This window comes from Antennarius striatus, chromosome 17, assembly GCF_040054535.1.
Source record: "Antennarius striatus isolate MH-2024 chromosome 17, ASM4005453v1, whole genome shotgun sequence".
Taxonomy (NCBI): Eukaryota; Metazoa; Chordata; class Actinopteri; order Lophiiformes; family Antennariidae; genus Antennarius; species Antennarius striatus.
Window position 1 is genome coordinate 6,576,589 of NC_090792.1, and position 20,229 is coordinate 6,596,817.

A 20,229-nucleotide genomic window follows, 5' to 3' on the forward strand; every position below is an offset into this window, starting at 1 on the left:
TATAACACAGGTTTCATATTATACATGTAAAAAAAAAAAGTCAGGCGATAACTGCAAAAGTCGTTTTAGAAGCAATTCTGACTCAAATAACTGAAAGGAAGACAAAATGTTCATTTCAGACTAAAACCAGTGGAAACAAGTCGTAAAATGCTATTATCACTCCAAATGACACAAAAGTTACTAGTAACACAGGTTTCCACAGCATATCCACAGCATATATGTGAAAACGAGTGAGTCCTTTGCCAGATTCAGTCCTTTTAGATGCATTTAGGACTGACAAAGCTGAAGAGGGCCCAAATGTCTATTTCAGACTGAAAAGTGCAAACATGTTCAATCATGCTTATTTTCCACTCAAAGCGACAAATAAATGCAATATAACACAGGTTTCATAGAATACATCTAAAAAAAAGTCAGACGATAACTGCAAAAGTCGTTTTAGAAGCAATTCTGACTCAAATAACTGAAAGGAAGACAAAATGTTCATTTCAGACTGAAACCAGTGGAAACAAGTCGTAAAATGCTATTATCACTCCAAATGACACAAAAGTTACTAGTAACACAGGTTTCCACAGCATATCCACAGCATATATGTGAAAACGAGTGAGTCCTTTGCCAGATTCAGTCCTTTTTGATGCATTTAGGACTGACAAAGCTGAAGAGAGCCCAAATGTCTATTTCAGACTGAAAAGTGCAAACATGTTCAATCATGCTATTTTCCACTCAAAGCGACAAATAAATGAAGTATTACACAGGTTTCATATTATACATGTAAAAAAAAAAGTCAGACGATAACTGCAAAAGTCGTTTTAGAAGCAATTCTGACTCAAATAACTGAAAGGAAGACAAAATGTTCATTTCAGACTGAAACCAGTGGAAACAAGTCGTAAAATGCTATTATCACTCCAAATGACACAAAAATTACTTGTAACACAGGTTTCCACAGCATATATGTGAAAACGAGTGAGTCCTTTGCCAGATTCAGTCCTTTTAGATGCATTTAGGACTGACAAAGCTGAAGAGAGCCAAAATGTCTATTTCAGACTGAAAAGTGCAAACATGTTCAATCATGCTATTTTCCACTCAAAGCGACAAATGAATGCAATATAACACAGGTTTCATAGCATACATCTAAAAAAAAGTCAGGCAATAACTGCAAAAGTCGTTTTAGAAGCAATTCTCGCTCACATAACTGAAAGGAAGAAAAAATGTTCATTTCAGACTACACCAGTGGAAACAAGTCGTAAAATGCTATTACCACTCCAAATGACACAAAAGTTACTAGTAACACAGGTTTACACAGCATATCCACAGCATATATGTGAAAACGAGTGAGTCCTTTGCCAGATTCAGTCCTTTTAGATGCATTTAGGACTGACAAAGCTGAAGAGAGCCCAAATGTCTATTTCAGACTGAAAAGTGCAAACATGTTCAATCATGCTTATTTTCCACTCAAAGCGACAAATAAATGCAATATAACACAGGTTTCATAGAATACATCTAAAAAAAAGTCAGACGATAACTGCAAAAGTCGTTTTAGAAGCAATTCTGACTCAAATAACTGAAAGGAAGACAAAGTGTTCATTTCAGACTGAAACCAGTGGAAACAAGTCGTAAAATGCTATTATCACTCCAAATGACACAAAAATTACTTGTAACACAGGTTTCCACAGCATATATGTGAAAACGAGTGAGTCCTTTGCCAGATTCAGTCCTTTTAGATGCATTTAGGACTGACAAAGCTGAAGAGAGCCCAAATGTCTATTTCAGACTGAAAAGTGCAAACATGTTCAATCATGCTTATTTTCCACTCAAAGCGACAAATGAATGCAATATAACACAGGTTTCATAGAATACATCTAAAAAAAAGTCAGACGATAACTGCAAAAGTCGTTTTAGAAGCAATTCTGACTCGAATAACTGAAAGGAAGACAAAATGTTCATTTCAGACTGAAAGCAGTGGAAACAAGTCGTAAAATGCTATTATCACTCCAAATGACACAAAAGTTACTAGTAACACAGGTTTCCACAGCATATATGTGAAAACAAGTGAGTCCTTTGCCAGATTCAGTCCTTTTAGATGCATTTAGGACTGACAAAGCTGAAGAGAGCCAAAATGTCTATTTCAGACTGAAAAGTGCAAACATGTTCAATCATGCTATTTTCCACTCAAAGCGACAAATGAATGCAATATAACACAGGTTTCATAGAATACATCTAAAAAAAAGTCAGACGATAACTGCAAAAGTCGTTTTAGAAGCAATTCTCGCTCACATAACTGCAAGGAAGAAAAAATGTTCATTTCAGACTAAAACCAGTGGAAACAAGTCGTAAAATGCTATTATCACTCCAAATGACACAAAAGTTACTAGTAACACAGGTTTCCACAGCATATCCACAGCATATATGTGAAAACGAGTGAGTCCTTTGCCAGATTCAGTCCTTTTAGATGCATTTAGGACTGACAAAGCTGAAGAGAGCCCAAATGTCTATTTCAGACTGAAAAGTGCAAACATGTTCAATCATGCTTATTTTCCACTCAAAGCGACAAATAAATGAAGTATTACACAGGTTTCATATTATACATGTAAAAAAAAAAGTCAGACGATAACTGCAAAAGTCGTTTTAGAAGCAATTCTGACTCAAATAACTGAAAGGAAGACAAAATGTTCATTTCAGACTGAAACCAGTGGAAACAAGTCGTAAAATGCTATTATCACTCCAAATGACACAAAAATTACTTGTTTTCACATATATGCTGTGGAAACCTGTGTTTCTAATAGAGAAATTTTCTGTGTTGATGTTTCAAAATGTTTCTGTGAAACCTGTGTTTCTAATAGAGAGCCCAAATGTCTATTTCAGACTGAAAAGTGCAAACATGTTCAATCATGCTATTTTCCACTCAAAGCGACAAATAAATGAAGTATTACACAGGTTTCATATTATACATGTAAAAAAAAAAGTCAGACGATAACTGCAAAAGTCGTTTTAGAAGCAATTCTGACTAAAATAACTGAAAGGAAGACAAAATGTTCATTTCAGACTAAAACCAGTGGAAACAAGTCGTAAAATGCTATTATCACTCCAAATGACACAAAAGTTACTAGTAACACAGGTTTCCACAGCATAACCACAGCATATATGTGAAAACGAGTGAGTCCTTTGCCAGATTCAGTCCTTTTAGATGCATTTAGGACTGACAAAGCTGAAGAAAGCCCAAATGTCTATTTCAGACTGAAAAGTGCAAACATGTTCAATCATGCTATTTTCCACTCAAAGCGACAAATAAATGAAGTATTACACAGGTTTCATATTATACATGTAAAAAAAAAAGTCAGACGATAACTGCAAAAGTCGTTTTAGAAGCAATTCTGACTAAAATAACTGAAAGGAAGACAAAATGTTCATTTCAGACTGAAACCAGTGGAAACAAGTCGTAAAATGCTATTATCACTCCAAATGACACAAAAATTACTTGTTTTCACATATATGCTGTGGAAACCTGTGTTACAAGTGAGTCCTTTGCCAGATTCAGTCCTTTTAGATGCATTTAGGACTGACAAAGCTGAAGAGACCCCAAATGTCTATTTCAAACTGAAAAGTGCAAACATGTTCAATCATGCTTATTTTCCACTCAAAGCGACAAATAAATGCAATATAACACAGGTTTCATAGAATACATCTAAAAAAAAGTCAGGCGATAACTGCAAAAGTCGTTTTAGAAGCAATTCTGACTCAAATAACTGAAAGGAAGACAAAATGTTCATTTCAGACTGAAAGCAGTGGAAACAAGTCGTAAAATGCTATTATCACTCCAAATGACACAAAAGTTACTAGTAACACAGGTTTCCACAGCATATTTGTGAAAACAAGTGAATCCTTTGCCAGATTAAGTCCTTTTAGATTCATTTAGGACTGACAAAGCTGAAGAGAGCCAAAATGTCTATTTCAGACTGAAAAGTGCAAACATGTTCAATCTTGCTATTTTCCACTCAAAGCGACAAATAAATGAAATATAACACAGGTTTCATATTATACATGTAAAAAAAGTCAGGCGATAACTGCAAAAGTCGTTTTAGAAGCAATTCTGACTCGAATAACTGAAAGGAAGACAAAATGTTCATTTCAGACTAAAACCAGTGGAAACAAGTCGTAAAATGCTATTATCACTCCAAATGACACAAAAGTTACTAGTAACACAGGTTTCCACAGCATATCCACAGCATATATGTGAAAACGAGTGAGTCCTTTGCCAGATTCAGTCCTTTTAGATGCATTTAGGACTGACAATGCTGAAGAGAGCCCAAATGTCTATTTCAGACTGAAAAGTACAAACATGTTCAATCATGCTATTTTCCACTCAAAGCGACAAATAAATGAAATATTACACAGGTTTCATATCATACATGTAAAAAAAAGTCAGACGATAACTGCAAAAGTCGTTTTAGAAGCAATTCTGACTCAAATAACTGAAAGGAAGACAAAGTGTTCATTTCAGACTAAAACAAGTGGAAACAAGTCGTAAAATGCTATTATCACTCCAAATGACACAAAAATTACTTGTAAGACAGGTTTCCACAGCATATATGTGAAAACGAGTGAGTCCTTTGCCAGATTCAGTCCTTTTAGATGCATTTAGGACTGACAAAGCTGAAGAGAGCCCAAATGTCTATTTCAGACTGAAAAGTGCAAACATGTTCAATCATGCTATTTTCCACTCAAAGCGACAAATAAATGAAGTATTACACAGGTTTCATATTATACATGTAAAAAAAAAAGTCAGACGATAACTGCAAAAGTCGTTTTAGAAGCAATTCTGACTCAAATAACTGAAAGGAAGAAGAAATATTCATTTCAGACTGAAACCAGTGGAAACAAGTCGTAAAATGCTATTATCACTCCAAATGACACAAAAATTACTTGTTTTCACATATATGCTGTGGAAACCTGTGTTACAAGTGAGTCCTTTGCCAGATTCAGTCCTTTTAGATGCATTTAGGACTGACAAAGCTGAAGAGAGCCCAAATGTCTATTTCAAACTGAAAAGTGCAAACATGTTCAATCATGCTTATTTTCCACTCAAAGCGACAAATAAATGAAGTATTACACAGGTTTCATATTATACATGTAAAAAAAAAAGTCAGACGATAACTGCAAAAGTCCTTTTAGAAGCAATTCTGACTCGAATAACTGAAAGGAAGACCAAATGTTCATTTCAGACTAAAACCAGTGGAAACAAGTCGTAAAATGCTATTATCACTCCAAATGACACAAAAGTTACTAGTAACACAGGTTTCCACAGCATATCCACAGCATATATGTGAAAACGAGTGAGTCCTTTGCCAGATTCAGTCCTTTTTGATGCATTTAGGACTGACAAAGCTGAAGAGAGCCCAAATGTCTATTTCAGACTGAAAAGTGCAAACATGTTCAATCATGCTATTTTCCACTCAAAGCGACAAATAAATGAAATATTACACAGATTTCATATTATACATGTAAAAAAAAAAGTCAGGCGATAACTGCAAAAGTCGTTTTAGAAGCAATTCTGACTGAAATAGCTGAAAGGAAGACAAAATGTTCATTTCAGACTGAAACCAGTGGAAACAAGTCGTAAAATGCTATTATCACTCCAAATGACACAAAAGTTAGTAGTAGCACAGGTTTCCACAGCATATATGTGAAAACAAGTGAGTCCTTTGCCAGATTCAGTCCTTTTTGATGCATTTAGGACTGACAAAGCTGAAGAAAGCCCAAATGTCTATTTCAGACTGAAAAGTACAAACATGTTCAATCATGCTATTTTCCACTCAAAGCGACAAATAAATGAAATATTACACAGGTTTCATATTATACATGTAAAAAAAAAAGTCAGGCGATAACTGCAAAAGTCGTTTTAGAAGCAATTCTGACTCAAATAACTGAAAGGAAGACAAAATGTTCATTTCAGACTGAAACCAGTGGAAACAAGTCGTAAAATGCTATTATCACTCCAAATGACACAAAAATTACTTGTTTTCACATATATGCTGTGGAAACCTGTGTTACAAGTGAGTCCTTTGCCAGATTCAGTCCTTTTAGATGCATTTAGGACTGACAAAGCTGAAGAGAGCCCAAATGTCTATTTCAAACTGAAAAGTGCAAACATGTTCAATCATGCTTATTTTCCACTCAAAGCGACAAATAAATGCAATATAACACAGGTTTCATAGAATACATCTAAAAAAAAGTCAGACGATAACTACAAAAGTCGTTTTAGAAGCAATTCTGACTCAAATAACTGAAAGGAAGACAAAGTGTTCATTTCAGACTAAAACAAGTGGAAACAAGTCGTAAAATGCTATTATCACTCCAAATGACACAAAAATTACTTGTAACACAGGTTTCCACAGCATATATGTGAAAACGAGTGAGTCCTTTGCCAGATTCAGTCCTTTTAGATGCATTTAGGACTGACAAAGCTGAAGAGAGCCCAAATGTCTATTTCAAACTGAAAAGTGCAAACATGTTCAATCATGCTTATTTTCCACTCAAAGCGACAAATAAATGAAGTATTACACAGGTTTCATATTATACATGTAAAAAAAAAAGTCAGACGATAACTGCAAAAGTCGTTTTAGAAGCAATTCTGACTCAAATAACTGAAAGGAAGACAAAATGTTCATTTCAGACTGAAACCAGTGGAAACAAGTCGTAAAATGCTATTATCACTCCAAATGACACAAAAATTACTTGTTTTCACATATATGCTGTGGAAACCTGTGTTACAAGTGAGTCCTTTGCCAGATTCAGTCCTTTTAGATGCATTTAGGACTGACAAAGCTGAAGAGAGCCCAAATGTCTATTTCAGACTGAAAAGTGCAAACATGTTCAATCATGCTATTTTCCACTCAAAGCGACAAATAAATGAAATATTACACAGATTTCATATTATACATGTAAAAAAAAAAGTCAGACGATAACTGCAAAAGTCGTTTTAGAAGCAATTCTGACTGAAATAGCTGAAAGGAAGACAAAATGTTCATTTCAGACTGAAACCAGTGGAAACAAGTCGTAAAATGCTATTATCACTCCAAATGACACAAAAGTTACTAGTAACACAGGTTTCCACAGCATATCCACAGCATATATGTGAAAACGAGTGAGTCCTTTGCCAGATTCAGTCCTTTTAGATGCATTTAGGACTGACAAAGCTGAAGAGAGCCAAAATGTCTATTTCAGACTGAAAAGTGCAAACATGTTCAATCATGCTATTTTCCACTCAAAGCGACAAATAAATGAAATATTACACAGATTTCATATTATACATGTAAAAAAAAAAGTCAGGCGATAACTGCAAAAGTCGTTTTAGAAGCAATTCTGACTGAAATAGCTGAAAGGAAGACAAAATGTTCATTTCAGACTGAAACCAGTGGAAACAAGTCGTAAAATGCTATTATCACTCCAAATGACACAAAAGTTAGTAGTAGCACAGGTTTCCACAGCATATATGTGAAAACAAGTGAGTCCTTTGCCAGATTCAGTCCTTTTTGATGCATTTAGGACTGACAAAGCTGAAAAAAGCCCAAATGTCTATTTCAGACTGAAAAGTACAAACATGTTCAATCATGCTATTTTCCACTCAAAGCGACAAATAAATGAAATATTACACAGGTTTCATATTATACATGTAAAAAAAAAAGTCAGGCGATAACTGCAAAAGTCGTTTTAGAAGCAATTCTGACTCAAATAACTGAAAGGAAGACAAAATGTTCATTTCAGACTGAAACCAGTGGAAACAAGTCGTAAAATGCTATTATCACTCCAAATGACACAAAAATTACTTGTTTTCACATATATGCTGTGGAAACCTGTGTTACAAGTGAGTCCTTTGCCAGATTCAGTCCTTTTAGATGCATTTAGGACTGACAAAGCTGAAGAGAGCCCAAATGTCTATTTCAAACTGAAAAGTGCAAACATGTTCAATCATGCTTATTTTCCACTCAAAGCGACAAATAAATGCAATATAACACAGGTTTCATAGAATACATCTAAAAAAAAGTCAGACGATAACTACAAAAGTCGTTTTAGAAGCAATTCTGACTCAAATAACTGAAAGGAAGACAAAGTGTTCATTTCAGACTAAAACAAGTGGAAACAAGTCGTAAAATGCTATTATCACTCCAAATGACACAAAAATTACTTGTAACACAGGTTTCCACAGCATATATGTGAAAACGAGTGAGTCCTTTGCCAGATTCAGTCCTTTTAGATGCATTTAGGACTGACAAAGCTGAAGAGAGCCCAAATGTCTATTTCAAACTGAAAAGTGCAAACATGTTCAATCATGCTTATTTTCCACTCAAAGCGACAAATAAATGAAGTATTACACAGGTTTCATATTATACATGTAAAAAAAAACAGTCAGACGATAACTGCAAAAGTCGTTTTAGAAGCAATTCTGACTGAAATAACTGAAAGGAAGACAAAATGTTCATTTCAGACTAAAACCAGTGGAAACAAGTCGTAAAATGCTATTGTCACTCCAAATGACACAAAAATTACTTGTTTTCACATATATGCTGTGGAAACCTGTGTTACAAGTGAGTCCTTTGCCAGATTCAGTCCTTTTAGATGTATTTAGGACTGACAAAGCTGAAGAGAGCCCAAATGTCTATTTCAAACTGAAAAGTGCAAACATGTTCAATCATGCTATTTTCCACTCAAAGCGACAAATAAATGAAATATAACATAAGTTTCATAGCATACATCTAAAAAAAAGTAAGGCAATAACTGCAAAAGTCGTTTTAGAAGCAATTCTGACTCAAATAACTGAAAGGAAGACAAAATGTTCATTTCAGACTGAAACCAGTGGAAACAAGTCGTAAAATGCTATTATCACTCCAAATGACACAAGAGTTACTTGTAACACAGGTTTCCACAGCATATATGTGAAAACAAGTGAGTCCTTTGCCAGATTTAGTCATTTTAGATGCATTTAGGACTGACAAAGCTGAAGAGAGCGAAAATGTCTATTTCAGACTGAAAAGTGCAAACATGTTCAATCATGCTATTTTCCACTCAAAGCGACAAATAAATGAAATATGACACAGGTTTCATAGCATACATGTAAAAAAAAAAGTCAGGCGATAACTGCAAAAGTCGTTTTAGAAGCAATTCTGACTCAAATAACTGAAAGGAAGACAAAATGTTCATTTCAGACTGAAACCAGTGGAAACAAGTCGTAAAATGCTATTATCACTCCAAATGACACAAAAATTACTTGTTTTCACATATATGCTGTGGAAACCTGTGTTAAAAGTGAGTCCTTTGCCAGATTCAGTCCTTTTAGATGCATTTAGGACTGACAAAGCTGAAGAGAGCCCAAATGTCTATTTCAAACTGAAAAGTGCAAACATGTTCAATCATGCTTATTTTCCACTCAAAGCGACAAATAAATGCAATATAACACAGGTTTCATAGAATACATCTAAAAAAAAGTCAGACGATAACTACAAAAGTCGTTTTAGAAGCAATTCTGACTCAAATAACTGAAAGGAAGACAAAGTGTTCATTTCAGACTAAAACAAGTGGAAACAAGTCGTAAAATGCTATTATCACTCCAAATGACACAAAAATTACTTGTAACACAGGCTTCCACAGCATATATGTGAAAACGAGTGAGTCCTTTGCCAGATTCAGTCCTTTTAGATGCATTTAGGACTGACAAAGCTGAAGAGAGCCCAAATGTCTATTTCAGACTGAAAAGTGCAAACATGTTCAATCATGCTTATTTTCCACTCAAAGCGACAAATGAATGCAATATAACACAGGTTTCATAGAATACATCTAAAAAAAAGTCAGACGATAACTGCAAAAGTCGTTTTAGAAGCAATTCTGACTCGAATAACTGAAAGGAAGACAAAATGTTCATTTCAGACTGAAAGCAGTGGAAACAAGTCGTAAAATGCTATTATCACTCCAAATGACACAAAAGTTACTAGTAACACAGGTTTCCACAGCATATCCACAGCATATATGTGAAAACGAGTGAGTCCTTTGCCAGATTCAGTCCTTTTAGATGCATTTAGGACTGACAAAGCTGAAGAGAGCCCAAATGTCTATTTCAGACTGAAAAGTGCAAACATGTTCAATCATGCTTATTTTCCACTCAAAGCGACAAATAAATGCAATATAACACAGGTTTCATAGAATACATCTAAAAAAAAGTCAGACGATAACTGCAAAAGTCGTTTTAGAAGCAATTCTGACTCAAATAACTGAAAGGAATACAAAGTGTTCATTTCAGACTGAAACCAGTGGAAACAAGTCGTAAAATGCTATTATCACTCCAAATGACACAAAAATTACTTGTAACACAGGTTTCCACAGCATATATGTGAAAACGAGTGAGTCCTTTGCCAGATTCAGTCCTTTTAGATGCATTTAGGACTGACAAAGCTGAAGAGAGCCCAAATGTCTATTTCAGACTGAAAAGTGCAAACATGTTCAATCATGCTTATTTTCCACTCAAAGCGACAAATGAATGCAATATAACACAGGTTTCATAGAATACATCTAAAAAAAAGTCAGACGATAACTGCAAAAGTCGTTTTAGAAGCAATTCTGACTCGAATAACTGAAAGGAAGACAAAATGTTCATTTCAGACTGAAAGCAGTGGAAACAAGTCGTAAAATGCTATTATCACTCCAAATGACACAAAAGTTACTAGTAACACAGGTTTCCACAGCATATCCACAGCATATATGTGAAAACGAGTGAGTCCTTTGCCAGATTCAGTCCTTTTAGATGCATTTAGGACTGACAAAGCTGAAGAGAGCCCAAATGTCTATTTCAGACTGAAAAGTGCAAACATGTTCAATCATGCTTATTTTCCACTCAAAGCGACAAATAAATGAAGTATTACACAGGTTTCATATTATACATGTAAAAAAAAAAGTCAGACGATAACTGCAAAAGTCGTTTTAGAAGCAATTCTGACTCAAATAACTGAAAGGAAGACAAAATGTTCATTTCAGACTGAAACCAGTGGAAACAAGTCGTAAAATGCTATTATCACTCCAAATGACACAAAAATTACTTGTTTTCACATATATGCTGTGGAAACCTGTGTTACAAGTGAGTCCTTAGCCAGATTCAGTCCTTTTAGATGCATTTAGGACTGACAAAGCTGAAAAGAGCCCAAATGTCTATTTTAAACTGAAAAGTGCAAACATGTTCAATCATGCTTATTTTCCACTCAAAGCGACAAATAAATGCAATATAACACAGGTTTCATAGAATACATCTAAAAAAAAGTCAGACGATAACTGCAAAAGTCGTTTTAGAAGCAATTCTGACTCAAATAACTGAAAGGAAGACAAAGTGTTCATTTCAGACTAAAACAAGTGGAAACAAGTCGTAAAATGCTATTATCACTCCAAATGACACAAAAATTACTTGTAACACAGGTTTCCACAGCATATATGTGAAAACGAGTGAGTCCTTTGCCAGATTCAGTCCTTTTAGATGCATTCAGGACTGACAAAGCTGAAGAGAGCCCAAATGTCTATTTCAAACTGAAAAGTGCAAACATGTTCAATCATGCTTATTTTCCACTCAAAGCGACAAATAAATGAAGTATTACACAGGTTTCATATTATACATGTAAAAAAAAAAGTCAGACGATAACTGCAAAAGTCGTTTTAGAAGCAATTCTGACTCAAATAACTGAAAGGAAGACAAAATGTTCATTTCAGACTGAAAGCAGTGGAAACAAGTCGTAAAATGCTATTATCACTCCAAATGACACAAAAATTACTTGTTTTCACATATATGCTGTGGAAACCTGTGTTACAAGTGAGTCCTTTGCCAGATTCAGTCCTTTTAGATGCATTTAGGACTGACAAAGCTGAAGAGAGCCCAAATGTCTATTTCAGACTGAAAAGTGCAAACATGTTCAATCATGCTATTTTCCACTCAAAGCGACAAATAAATGAAGTATTACACAGGTTTCATATTATACATGTAAAAAAAAAAGTCAGACGATAACTGCAAAAGTCGTTTTAGAAGCAATTCTGACTCAAATAACTGAAAGGAAGACAAAATGTTCATTTCAGACTGAAACCAGTGGAAAAAAGTCGTAAAATGCTATTATCACTCCAAATGACACAAAAATTACTTGTTTTCACATATATGCTGTGGAAACCTGTGTTACAAGTGAGTCCTTTGCCAGATTCAGTCCTTTTAGATGCATTTAGGACTGACAAAGCTGAAGAGAGCCCAAATGTCTATTTCAAACTGAAAAGTGCAAACATGTTCAATCATGCTTATTTTCCACTCAAAGCGACAAATAAATGAAGTATTACACAGGTTTCATATTATACATGTAAAAAAAAAAGTCAGACGATAACTGCAAAAGTCCTTTTAGAAGCAATTCTGACTCGAATAACTGAAAGGAAGACAAAATGTTCATTTCAGACTAAAACCAGTGGAAACAAGTCGTAAAATGCTATTATCACTCCAAATGACACAAAAGTTACTAGTAACACAGGTTTCCACAGCATATCCACAGCATATATGTGAAAACGAGTGAGTCCTTTGCCAGATTCAGTCCTTTTTGATGCATTTAGGACTGACAAAGCTGAAGAGAGCCCAAATGTCTATTTCAGACTGAAAAGTGCAAACATGTTCAATCATGCTTATTTTCCACTCAAAGCGACAAATAAATGAAGTATTACACAGGTTTCATATTATACATGTAAAAAAAAAAGTCAGACGATAACTGCAAAAGTCGTTTTAGAAGCAATTCTGACTCAAATAACTGAAAGGAAGACAAAATGTTCATTTCAGACTGAAACCAGTGGAAACAAGTCGTAAAATGCTATTATCACTCCAAATGACACAAAAATTACTTGTTTTCACATATATGCTGTGGAAACCTGTGTTTCTAATAGAGAAATTTTCTGTGTTGATGTTTCAAAATGTTTCTGTGAAACCTGTGTTTCTAATAGAGAGCCCAAATGTCTATTTCAGACTGAAAAGTGCAAACATGTTCAATCATGCTATTTTCCACTCAAAGCGACAAATAAATGAAGTATTACACAGGTTTCATATTATACATGTAAAAAAAAAAGTCAGACGATAACTGCAAAAGTCGTTTTAGAAGCAATTCTGACTAAAATAACTGAAAGGAAGACAAAATGTTCATTTCAGACTAAAACCAGTGGAAACAAGTCGTGAAATGCTATTATCACTCCAAATGACACAAAAGTTACTAGTAACACAGGTTTCCACAGCATATCCACAGCATATATGTGAAAACGAGTGAGTCCTTTGCCAGATTCAGTCCTTTTAGATGCATTTAGGACTGACAAAGCTGAAGAAAGCCCAAATGTCTATTTCAGACTGAAAAGTGCAAACATGTTCAATCATGCTATTTTCCACTCAAAGCGACAAATAAATGAAGTATTACACAGGTTTCATATTATACATGTAAAAAAAAAAGTCAGACGATAACTGCAAAAGTCGTTTTAGAAGCAATTCTGACTCAAATAACTGAAAGGAAGACAAAATGTTCATTTCAGACTGAAACCAGTGGAAACAAGTCGTAAAATGCTATTATCACTCCAAATGACACAAAAATTACTTGTTTTCACATATATGCTGTGGAAACCTGTGTTACAAGTGAGTCCTTTGCCAGATTCAGTCCTTTTAGATGCATTTAGGACTGACAAAGCTGAAGAGAGCCCAAATGTCTATTTCAAACTGAAAAGTGCAAACATGTTCAATCATGCTTATTTTCCACTCAAAGCGACAAATAAATGCAATATAACACAGGTTTCATAGAATACATCTAAAAAAAAGTCAGACGATAACTGCAAAAGTCGTTTTAGAAGCAATTCTGACTCGAATAACTGAAAGGAAGACAAAATGTTCATTTCAGACTAAAACCAGTGGAAACAAGTCGTAAAATGCTATTATCACTCCAAATGACACAAAAGTTACTAGTAACACAGGTTTCCACAGCATATCCACAGCATATATGTGAAAACGAGTGAGTCCTTTGCCAGATTCAGTCCTTTTAGATGCATTTAGGACTGACAAAGCTGAAGAAAGCCCAAATGTCTATTTCAGACTGAAAAGTGCAAACATGTTCAATCATGCTATTTTCCACTCAAAGCGACAAATAAATGAAGTATTACACAGGTTTCATATTATACATGTAAAAAAAAAAGTCAGGTGATAACTGCAAAAGTCGTTTTAGAAGCAATTCTGACTCAAATAACTGAAAGGAAGACAAAATGTTCATTTCAGACTGAAACCAGTGGAAACAAGTCGTAAAATGCTATTATCACTCCAAATGACACAAAAATTACTTGTTTTCACATATATGCTGTGGAAACCTGTGTTACAAGTGATCCTTAGCCAGATTCAGTCCTTTTAGATGCATTTAGGACTGACAAAGCTGAAAAGAGCCCAAATGTCTATTTTAAACTGAAAAGTGCAAACATGTTCAATCATGCTTATTTTCCACTCAAAGCGACAAATAAATGCAATATAACACAGGTTTCATAGAATACATCTAAAAAAAAGTCAGACGATAACTGCAAAAGTCGTTTTAGAAGCAATTCTGACTCAAATAACTGAAAGGAAGACAAAGTGTTCATTTCAGACTAAAACAAGTGGAAACAAGTCGTAAAATGCTATTATCACTCCAAATGACACAAAAATTACTTGTAACACAGGTTTCCACAGCATATATGTGAAAACGAGTGAGTCCTTTGCCAGATTCAGTCCTTTTAGATGCATTCAGGACTGACAAAGCTGAAGAGAGCCCAAATGTCTATTTCAGACTGAAAAGTGCAAACATGTTCAATCATGCTATTTTCCACTCAAAGCGACAAATAAATGAAGTATTACACAGGTTTCATATTATACATGTAAAAAAAAAAGTCAGACGATAACTGCAAAAGTCGTTTTAGAAGCAATTCTGACTCAAATAACTGAAAGGAATCAAAATGTTCATTTCAGACTGAAACCAGTGGAAAAAAGTCGTAAAATGCTATTATCACTCCAAATGACACAAAAATTACTTGTTTTCACATATATGCTGTGGAAACCTGTGTTACAAGTGAGTCCTTTGCCAGATTCAGTCCTTTTAGATGCATTTAGGACTGACAAAGCTGAAGAGAGCCCAAATGTCTATTTCAAACTGAAAAGTGCAAACATGTTCAATCATGCTTATTTTCCACTCAAAGCGACAAATAAATGAAGTATTACACAGGTTTCATATTATACATGTAAAAAAAAAAGTCAGACGATAACTGCAAAAGTCCTTTTAGAAGCAATTCTGACTCGAATAACTGAAAGGAAGACAAAATGTTCATTTCAGACTAAAACCAGTGGAAACAAGTCGTAAAATGCTATTATCACTCCAAATGACACAAAAGTTACTAGTAACACAGGTTTCCACAGCATATCCACAGCATATATGTGAAAACGAGTGAGTCCTTTGCCAGATTCAGTCCTTTTTGATGCATTTAGGACTGACAAAGCTGAAGAGAGCCCAAATGTCTATTTCAGACTGAAAAGTGCAAACATGTTCAATCATGCTATTTTCCACTCAAAGCGACAAATAAATGAAATATTACACAGATTTCATATTATACATGTAAAAAAAAAAGTCAGGCGATAACTGCAAAAGTCGTTTTAGAAGCAATTCTGACTGAAATAGCTGAAAGGAAGACAAAATGTTCATTTCAGACTGAAACCAGTGGAAACAAGTCGTAAAATGCTATTATCACTCCAAATGACACAAAAGTTAGTAGTAGCACAGGTTTCCACAGCATATATGTGAAAACAAGTGAGTCCTTTGCCAGATTCAGTCCTTTTTGATGCATTTAGGACTGACAAAGCTGAAGAAAGCCCAAATGTCTATTTCAGACTGAAAAGTACAAACATGTTCAATCATGCTACTTTCCACTCAAAGCGACAAATAAATGAAATATTACACAGGTTTCATAGCATACATGTAAAAAAAAAAGTCAGGCGATAACTGCAAAAGTCGTTTTAGAAGCAATTCTGACTCTAACTGAAAGGAAGACAAAATGTTCATTTCAGACTGAAACCAGTGGAAACAAGTCGTAAAATGCTATTATCACTCCAAATGACACAAAAATTACTTGTTTTCACATATATGCTGTGGAAACCTGTGTTACAAGTGAGTCCTTTGCCAGATTCAGTCCTTTTAGATGCATTTAGGACTGACAAAGCTGAAGAGAGCCCAAATGTCTATTTCAAACTGAAAAGTGCAAACATGTTCAATCATGCTTATTTTCCACTCAAAGCGACAAATAAATGCAATATAACACAGGTTTCATAGAATACATCTAAAAAAAAGTCAGACGATAACTACAAAAGTCGTTTTAGAAGCAATTCTGACTCAAATAACTGAAAGGAAGACAAAATGTTCATTTCAGACTGAAACAAGTGGAAACAAGTCGTAAAATGCTATTATCACTCCAAATGACACAAAAATTACTTGTAACATAGGTTTCCACAGCATATATGTGAAAACGAGTGAGTCCTTTGCCAGATTCAGTCCTTTTAGATGCATTTAGGACTGACAAAGCTGAAGAGAGCCCAAATGTCTATTTCAAACTGAAAAGTGCAAACATGTTCAATCATGCTTATTTTCCACTCAAAGCGACAAATAAATGCAATATAACACAGGTTTCATAGAATACATCTAAAAAAAAGTCAGACGATAACTGCAAAAGTCGTTTTAGAAGCAATTCTGACTCAAATAACTGAAAGGAAGACAAAATGTTCATTTCAGACTAAAACCAGTGGAAACAAGTCGTAAAATGCTATTATCACTCCAAATGACACAAAAGTTACTAGTAACACAGGTTTCCACAGCATATATGTGAAAACAAGTGAGTCCTTTGCCAGATTTAGTCCTTTTAGATGCATTTAGGACTGACAAAGCTGAAGAGAGCCAAAATGTCTATTTCAGACTGAAAAGTGCAAACATGTTCAATCATGCTATTTTCCACTCAAAGCGACAAATAAATGAAATATGACACAGGTTTCATAGCATACATCTAAAAAAAAGTAAGGCAATAACTGCAAAAGTCGTTTTAGAAGCAATTCTGACTGAAATAACTGAAAGGAAGACAAAATGTTCATTTCAGACTAAAACCAGTGGAAACAAGTCGTAAAATGCTATTGTCACTCCAAATGACACAAAAATTACTTGTTTTCACATATATGCTGTGGAAACCTGTGTTACAAGTGAGTCCTTTGCCAGATTCAGTCCTTTTAGATGTATTTAGGACTGACAAAGCTGAAGAGAGCCCAAATGTCTATTTCAAACTGAAAAGTGCAAACATGTTCAATCATGCTATTTTCCACTCAAAGCGACAAATAAATGAAATATAACATAGGTTTCATAGCATACATCTAAAAAAAAGTAAGGCAATAACTGCAAAAGTCGTTTTAGAAGCAATTCTGACTCAAATAACTGAAAGGAAGACAAAATGTTCATTTCAGACTGAAACCAGTGGAAACAAGTCGTAAAATGCTATTATCACTCCAAATGACACAAGAGTTACTTGTAACACAGGTTTCCACAGCATATATGTGAAAACAAGTGAGTCCTTTGCCAGATTTAGTCATTTTAGATGCATTTAGGACTGACAAAGCTGAAGAGAGCGAAAATGTCTATTTCAGACTGAAAAGTGCAAACATGTTCAATCATGCTATTTTCCACTCAAAGCGACAAATAAATGAAATATGACACAGGTTTCATAGCATACATGTAAAAAAAAAAGTCAGGCGATAACTGCAAAAGTCGTTTTAGAAGCAATTCTGACTCAAATAACTGAAAGGAAGACAAAATGTTCATTTCAGACTGAAACCAGTGGAAACAAGTCGTAAAATGCTATTATCACTCCAAATGACACAAAAATTACTTGTAACACAGGTTTCCACAGCATATATGTGAAAACAAGTGAGTCCTTTGCCAGATTTAGTCCTTTTAGATGCATTTAGGACTGACAAAGCTGAAGAGAGCCAAAATGTCTATTTCAGACTGAAAAGTGCAAACATGTTCAATCATGCTATTTTCCACTCAAAGCGACAAATAAATGAAATATAACACAGGTTTCATAGCATACATGTAAAAAAAAAAAGTCAGGCGATAACTGCAAAAGTCGCTTTAGAAGCAATTCTGACTCAAATAACTGAAAGGAAGACAAAATGTTCATTTCAGACTGAAACCAGTGGAAACAAGTCGTAAAATGCTATTATCACTCCAAATGACACAAGAGTTACTTGTAACACAGGTTTCCACAGCATATATGTGAAAACAAGTGAGTCCTTTGCCAGATTCAGTCCTTTTAGATGCATTTAGGACAGACAAAGCTGAAGAGAGCCAAAATGTCTATTTCAGACTGAAAAGTGCAAACATGTTCAATAATGCTATTTTCAACTCAAAGCGACAAATAAATGAAATATTTAACACAGGTGTAGCCCCATTTTGCTGTCCTTAGCAAATCTTATGGGTGACTAACCTGAGTTCGTTGTTTGCGATCCTGCTGTTGATGAGCTCCAGCCTTGTATTTCTTTTTACTTTACCATTCTGTTAGCTCTGAGAAAGTACTATTCACTATTCCTTTCAGTAAATGACACGCAATAACATTTAACCATGTACGTGTATTCGCTAACACACAGAACACAGGGCATTATCACAATACTCAACAAGTAATATAAAACAAAAACAGTCCAACAAGTACTGAAATAAAACCTACTCTAAGCCGGCAATAATAACTAAATTTCCAAATACCCAGTCCACGTGCGTTGCAGGCCTGGTGCTTGTACAGTAGTTCTTTGGTGTATGGATCCCGTCCGGTGGCTGCTCCTGGGCTCGTAGCACTTCACGAGCGAACTCCCAGTCCGCCAGAAAGGATGCTCTTCGGCGTAGAATTGGTCCACACCTGCTCCCTCTGCAGCAGTGAAACTGGCGACTCCACACGGTTTTAAATTGTTTTAAGTCATATCTTACTGGAAGAGAATTTTTTATTAACATGGATGAATATTCCTCTAAGAGCTATGAACTGAAAGTGTGGTGTCCACCAAGGCTCAATTTTAGGTCCAACTCTTTTTAATCTTTATATGTTACCGCTGTGGGATGTCATCAGGAGTCATGGCATCAATTTTCATAGTTATGCAGATGACACACAGCTTTACATAGCTTTGCCCCCCTCGACACTGGGCCTATAGATACCCTTTTAAAATGCATTCTAGATATTAAGTTATGGATGTCGGGTAACTTCTTACAGCTCAACCAAGACACAACAGAAGTACTTGTCATCGGTCCTGAAGCACACAGAGAAAAACTTGATTTAAAACTCAAAGCCCTGGCTTTTAAGACATTTGAGCAGGTAAAAAAAACCTTGGTGTTATTCTATATTCTAATTTGAATATTAATGCTCATATCAAAAATACGGTTAAAAGTGGATTTTATCATCTAAAGAACATTGCCAGGGTAAGACCATTTTTATTTCGAACCAATACAGAGACACTAATGCATGCTTTTATTACTTGTAGAATTGATTACTACAACGCTTTTCTTTCTGGTCTCTCCAAAAACAGCACTAGTCCATTACAACATCTACAAAACTCAGCTGCACGAGTTCTAACGAGGACCAGAAAGAGAGTACACATTACACCAATTTTAAAGTCTCTGCACTGGTTACCTGTACGCTTCAGAATCGATTTTAAGATCCTTTTAATGTTTTTTCAATGTCTTGATGGTCTTGGTCCTAATTATTTATCTGATTTGCTTTTAACATATACACCCTCTAGATCTCTCAGGTCTTCAGGCACTGCTCTTTTAATTACTCCAAAAGTTTTAACCAAAACATATAGGGAGGCCTCCTTTTACCACTAGGGCCCATGTTTGTGGAACAGCTTGCCTGAGGACCTGAGGAAAACGGTCTGTGGACATTTTCAAAAGCAAACTTAAGACCCACCTTTTAAACTTGGCTTTTAACTGAAAATTTATTTATCTTTTTTTTTTTCTCTTTAAAATAATACTTTTAACCTTTTAGTCTACCTTGTGTGTGTGTGTGTTGGGGATGAGGGGCGGATTTTTGCTGTGTAAACTGTTTTTATTTTGTTTTTATGTTATTGGGCTACACACTTTGTATGAAAAGCGCTTTATAGTTATAGTTTGATTGATTGGG